Source organism: Nomascus leucogenys, chromosome 10 (assembly GCF_006542625.1).
Source record: "Nomascus leucogenys isolate Asia chromosome 10, Asia_NLE_v1, whole genome shotgun sequence".
NCBI lineage: Eukaryota > Metazoa > Chordata > Mammalia > Primates > Hylobatidae > Nomascus > Nomascus leucogenys.
The window spans coordinates 4,549,866-4,556,713 of NC_044390.1; the positions used below are offsets into that span (position 1 = coordinate 4,549,866).

The window sequence follows — 6,848 nt, forward strand, 5'->3', positions numbered from 1 at the left end:
CCTGGACTCCTGGGTCTGAGGGAGGAGGGGCTGGGGCCTGGACTCCTGGGTCTCAGGGAGGAGGGGCTGAAGGCCTGGACTCCTGGGTCTCAGGGAGGAGGGGGCAGAGGGCCTGGACTCGTGGGTCTGAGGGAGGAAGGGCTGGAGGCCTGGACTCCTGAGTCTGAGGGAGGAGGGGCTGGGCCTGGACTCCTGGGTCTGAGGGAGGAGGGGCTGAGCCTGGACTCCTGGGTCTGAGGGAGGAGGAGGGCCGGGGAGCCTGGACTCCGGGTCAAGGGGTTGGCAGACCCAGACTCCTGGGCCTGGGGGAGGAGACTGGGGCCGGAACCCTGGGTCTTGAAGGATGGAAGGACTGATTTCCATGTTGGAGAAAGTGCAGGCCTCAGGGCAGGGCAGGCTGTCAGGGGCACAGAATGACAGCAGCACTCCTCTTCATCGAGTTTATTAGACGGGGCACCCCTGGGGGACCTTCCATGCAGTTTCAGCTCCCCCAGGGGCAGGGACAGAGGACAGCCGTGTGGCATGGCGGCAGGGCCTGATCTTCAACCCCTCACCCCCTACCCCTCAGCCCTTCTGTGAACGGCCCAGGTGGGACCCACCTTTCACCAACTCCTCCTTCTCCCACAGTTGGCTGCTCCAGGCAGGCCTGGCGCTGACCTGAGCAAGGCTCTGGTGCATGCTGGGCCTCTCTGCCCACCCCCTGCTCTGGACTTTTCCGATGGAGCACGTGTTTCCCCGCAGTGTGATCGTGTCTGCTTCTTCCAGCAGACTGGGGCCGGGGCCAGGCACAGGAGGAATTCACCTTGGCATCCTCAGCTCTACCCGGCACAGGGCCAGGTCACAGGCAGTCTTGGAAAATGTGCATGGGGTGACTTGAATGAATGGATGGATGAATGAGCAAAGGAATGACCAGATGGAGTGAGATGACACACAGACATCCCCGCCCAGCTAGGGGAGGGGCCTGCTGTGTTTCCTCAATGCCCACGTGGCCCCGTCAGAACACAGCCCCCTCTGTATTCTAATTGTCTGGACTACCTGTCCCCGCCTCCAAGGGCAGAGATGGGATAGAAGTGGCCTGAGATTGCAGGGCCTGGTACTTGGAAGTCCTCAGGAAATATTTTTTTCTTTTTTATTTTTATTGATCATTCCTTGATGCTGTGCTTGCTTCTGAGTCTCCACGCTGCTTTTTGTGCAAATCTCTTGAGTCTTTCTGCGGCTTACCTCTCCCTATCTCTGCGGTTGTGTTTTTGTTATCTCTGGGACTTCTCTGATTTGTGTACCTGCCAGTCTCTCTCCTCCTCCTTTTCTGTCTTCTCTGTATCACCTTCTTGTCTTTGACTTTATTTATTTGACTTTCTTTCTTTCTTTCTTTTTTCTGAGACAGGGTCTTGCTCTGTGGCCCAGCCTGAAGTGCAATGGTGCAATTATAGCTCACTGCAACCTTAAACTCCTGGACTCAAGCAATCCTCCCGCCTCAGCCTCCCAAGTATCTAGGACTACAGGCGTGAGCCACCACGCCGCAGCTGATTTTTTATTTTTGTAGAGACAGGGTCTCACTATATTGCCCAGGCTGGTCTCAAACGCCAAGCCTCAAGCAATCCTCCTGTCTTGGCCTCCCAAAGTGCTGGGATTATAGGCATGAGCCACCATGCCTGGCCAGAAAGTATTTCCAAGAACTAAATGAATGTTTATTTCTGAAAATGAATGATGAAAACCTGTCCTTCCCCTTCACCTCAATAGGTCTTGACAGGGTCTACAGGGGGAATCCCAGAGTGTGCCCGGCACTGACAGCAGCAAGAGACAGGAGCTGGGCAGAGCACCCCTGGCTAGGGGATCTGCCGGAGCCTAGCTGACAGCATCCTCTCTTCCCTGCCCCCTGAGTTCATCTTCCCCTCCTGGCCCTGGGCTTCCCCATCTCTCTTGCTCCTGCCTGCTATGACAGCTAATTGCAGGATGCATTTTTCTGCCTCCCATCTCCTTATCTGCATGTCTCCCTATTTCCTTTCAGGGTCACTTTTTTGTTTTTTTACTTTTTTTCTTTTTTGAGACAGAGTCTTGCTCTGTCACCCAGGCTAGAGTACAGTGGTGTGACCTTGGCTCACTGCAACCGCTGCCTCCCGGGCCCAAGCGATTCTCCTGCTTCAGCCTCTCAAGTAGCTGGGATTACAGGCGTGCACCACCGCACCCGGCTAATTTCTGTATTTTTAGTAGAGACGGGGTTTCACCATATTGGCCAGGCTGGTCTCGAACTCCTGACCTCAAGTGATCCACCCACTTCGGCCCCCCAAAGTGCTGGGATTACACACGTGAGCCATCACACCTGGACTTTGTGTCAGTTACACACACACACAATTGCCTGAATTCCCTTTCCTTCTTCTGTCTTCCCCCCAAATTCTCTCTCCCCTCCACTCCAGCAGGGCTTCCGTCCCCACCACTGCACTGAACTGACATCTTAACTTATCAAGATCACCAACCCCGTCCATGTCATCAAACCTAATGGCCACTCTGCTCTCTGCATCCTTGTCTGAGTCTCAGCAGCCCTTGGCACAGCCGGCTGTCTCCTCCCCTTCTTGAAACACAAAGGTGCATTTGCCCCCTGTAACCCTCCTGGTTTCAGCCTACCTCGAGATCACTCCTGAGCTTGTTTTGCTACATTCCCTTCTGTCCTAGATGTGATGTCCCCAAGGCTCTGGCCAGGGTCGCTTCTCTGTCGCCACCCACCTGCTAGGCCACGTCACCCAGTCCTGTGGCTTTAAAGGTCCCCTATATGTTGACGTTTCCAAAACTTACATTTTTTAGCCATGGCCTCTCTTTCCCCCAAACTCCAGTCTCACATATCCAACTGGCTATTTGATGCCGCAACTCGGATTTCTCGAAGGCATCTCTATCTTGACACATCCAGAAGAGAAGTCTTGGTTCCTCCCTCCCAAAGCCGCTTTCCTGATCCCAGTCTCCTCATTCCTCCTGGTAACAATCCTCATCGGCGCCCGTCAGAGATGTGCGTGCCCAATTCAAAGAGTTCTTCTCTTCCTGGTTCCTTTTCCTTCCCTCCTCTGTGACATCCAGTTCACCACCAATGCAGGCTCTGCCTCCGAAATCCCATGCCTTCCTCCACTTCCTCCATCCCACTAACTCCACTTTGGTCCAGGCCTCCAACGGCCTCAACCAGAGGAAGGCAACAGCTCGCTACCTCCTTCCTTCCCCTGTGACTCCTGAAGTCTATGTATGCTCAGCACAGCAATGTAATTCTGCTGTTCTTATTTAAATAAAAATATGAGGCCGGGCGCAGTGGCTCACTCCTGTAATCCCAGCATTTTGGGAGGCCGAGGCAGGTGAATCATTTGAAGCCAGGAATTTCAGATTGGCCTGGCCAACATGGCGAAATCCCGTCTTTACTAAAAATACAAAAAAATTAGCCAGGCGTGGTGGCACACGCCTGTAATCCCAGCTACTCAGGAGGCTGAGGCAGGAGAATCACTTGAACTTGGGAGGCGGCGGTTTCAGTGAGCCGAGATCAGCCCGCTGGACTCCAGCCTGAGACAGAGCAAGATTCTTTTTCAAAAGAAATATAAATAAGAAAATAAAAATATGATCATGGCATGCCTGTGCTCAAAACCCTCCAAGCACTTCCCATCAGATCTAGAATAAAATTCAGATTTCTTCCCAGGGATCCAAGGCCCTAACTGATCAGCCCCTACCCTGTGCCTCTGTCCTATGGTGGATCTGCTCACTGCACAGGCCTCCTCGAAGACTGCTACTCTTCTGGGCTTTGGAGCTGCCTCTGGTGGGCAGAATGCCTGCCCCCCAGGCTTTCTCACCTCTCTTTCCTACTCACAATCCACATCTCTGTGACCTCTGCCACAAGGTCTTCTCCAAGTACCTCATCTAAAGTCATCCTTGCTCTGTCATCCTGTTACCACTCACTGTCGCCCAGGCTGGAGTGCAGTGGCGCGATCTCAGCTCACCGCAACCTCTGCCTCCTGGGTTCAAGTGATTCTCCTTTCTCAGCCTCCCAAGTAGCTGGGACTACAGGCGCACCACCACACCCAGCTAATTTATTTATTTATTTATTGGTAGAGATGGAGTTTCACCATGTTGACCAGGCTGATCTCGAACTCCTGACCTCAAGTGATCCACCAGCCTCAGCCTCCCAAAGTGCTGGGATTACAGGCATGAGCCACTGCGCCCGGCCTTCAGCTTAATTTTTAAAGCACTGTTTGGTTACTGAAATGATATTATTTATTGTTTATCTCTCCAGTGAGTTTCAGGAGAGCAGGCCCTTGTCCGTCTATTTGCCACCACATCCCCTGGGCCTAGCTTGGGTCTAGAACAGGTTGGAACTCAATAAATATTTCTTGAATACTGGGAAAACAACACACTGGAAATGGAGCATTCCTTGACGCTGTGCTTGCTTCTGAGTCTCCACGTTGCTTTTTGTGCAAATCTCTGAGTCTGTCTCCGGCTTACCTCTCCCTGTCTCTGTGGTTGTGTTTCTGTTATCTCTGGGACTTCTCTGATTTGTGCACCTGTCAGTCTCTGTCTCCTCCTCCTCTTCTCTCTTCTCTGTATCACCTTCCTGTCTTTGACTTTCTCTCTGTCTGTGACTCTACTAGTTTGGTCTCTCCTGCCCTCCCCCTCCCTCCCCATCTTGCTCTTCCTCCTGCCTACCCTCAACCTCATTCTCTCTCTCTCTCTCTCTCGTTCTGTTTGGCTGTCAGGCTCTAGAATCCACTCTCCCCTAACCAGTTCCCTCTCCCTCTTCCAGCAAATATTTGCTGTCTCTCTCTCAATTTTATTTATTTATTTATTTATTTATTTATTTATTTATTTTTGAGACAGAGTCTCGCTCTTTTGCCCAGGCTGGAGTGCAGTGGTGCCATCATGGGTCACTGCAGCCTCACCCTCCCAGGCCCAAGCAAGATCCTTTCGCCTCAGCCTCCTGAGTAGCCGGGACTACAGGTGTGCACCACCACACCCGGCTAATTTTTGTATTTTTTGTAGAGACAAGATTTCAATATGTTGGCTGGTCTGGAACTCCTGAGCTCAATCCGCCTGCCTCGATCCGCCTGCCTCAGTCTCCCAAAGTGCTGGGATTAGGAGCCACAGCACCCAGCCAGATTTGTCTCTTTTAACACCTGCTCCGGCATCCCTCTTCTCTCCACGTATCCTTCTCTCTCACTCAGCGCTTCTCCGTCTCACTAATTCGTATTCCTTTTCCTACATTTCCCAGCATCTCTTCCTGAAAGCGCCTTGGCAGAATTCTTCCTAGGGACCTTGACCTTTCAGTCTCTCTATTCCTGGTCCTTCCACACGCAGGCCTCAGAGAGAAATTCTGAACACTCAGCTCTGATCTGTACCCTTCTGCAGCCCCATATGCTCAAGATAAGGGCACGCTGAGCCGTGGCAGCATGGCACCACCGCTGCCACGTCCTCCTCAAGCTGCGTCTGTGCCTGTTTTCCCACCAGACTGGGAGCCCCTTGAGAGCAGGGCAAGATCAAAATCACCTCTCCACTCCCAGCACCGCCCAGCACAAGGCCTCGGGGGAGGCCTCAGGAAACACTTGCTGAGCAAATATGGAAGGGAAGCCTCCTGAACGCTGTCCCCTCTGCCTTCTCCGTGAACTTCAAACTCATCCCCTCCTCTCCACCGCACAGCCCTTGCCCCCGCTCAACTGTCATCCTCTCTCACCATCCTTAGAAGAGCCTCAGTCCCTCTGTCTAGAACTCAGGCACCTTTTTCTCTTTTTCTTTGTGAGACAGTATCTCAGTCTGTTGCTCAGGCTGGAGTGTAGCACTGCGATCCTAGCTCACCGCAGCCTCAACCTCTTGGATTCAAACGGTCCTCCTCCCTCAGCCTCCCGACTAGCTGTGACCACAGGTGTGCTCCACCATGCCCGGCTAATTTTTTTTTATGTTTTGTAGAGACAGGGTTTCGCCATGTTGCCCAGGCTGGTCTCAAACTCCTGGGCTCAAGTGATACTCCAGCCTCAGCCTCCCAAAGTGCTGGGATTACAGGCATGAGCCACCATGCCCGGCCACCCTGGCACCTCTACACTCTGGCTTGTGGCTACTTTCCCGGCCTCATCTCCCAGCCCCACCTTGTACATCAGCATCCCAGAACTATTAGCACTGACCCCAATACATCATGCTCGTTCACTTCCCCCCGTTTTCACCCGTTGTTCTTTGGCCCCACAAGCCTTTCTCATGCCTTTCATCACCCGGAAGATGCCCCTTCATCTCTTCGAGACCCAGAATGGGCATCATATTCTCCAGGAAGCCTCCCCCAAGTGCTGCTCACTCCTGGCAGTTGGTCACTCTGTCCACCGTGTGCCACAGTACCCACTGTGGTCCGGGTTCCAGCACCGGTTGCCCTGCCTGGATGGCGGTGTTTGATGACAATAAACTGCTTGAGAGCAGGGCTAGAGTCTGTTTCACCCCTGGGGATCTGGATCCTAACACACTTCCTGGTACCTTAGCAGATGGCCAAAAATGGCAACGGATGAGTGGCTGAATAAACGAGTGACAGACACATGAGTCTCTAAGCCCCAGGGCTTCTCCTGCACACCAGACACCATGTCGGTGCTTCAGCATCTGTGTAATTATGTGCTTCCTCCCACAAGGGTGTGAGCTCCAAGGGCCAGTGCCCATGTTTGATGCTGTATTTCAGCACATCTCTGCCACCTACTCTTGCCTTCGATATCCTGTCTTCCCTTTGTACACCATTCACGTTAGCGTCCTGCTTAAACCCGTTCCATGGCCCTCACCACTCCTAGAATAAAATCTGAACTCCTGACCTACGAGCCCCTGCACAATCTGGCCCTGTCTGCGTCTCCAGCCTCACCTTGATC

The 6,848-nt window shown here is 53.0% G+C and overlaps 1 pseudogene; it reads right to left on the reverse strand.

Annotated features, from left to right (window-relative positions):
• Positions 1-426: 426 nt before the first annotated feature.
• On the reverse strand, positions 427-1,098 carry LOC115837049 (annotated as a pseudogene).
• Between the last annotated feature and the right edge of the window lie 5,750 nt (positions 1,099-6,848).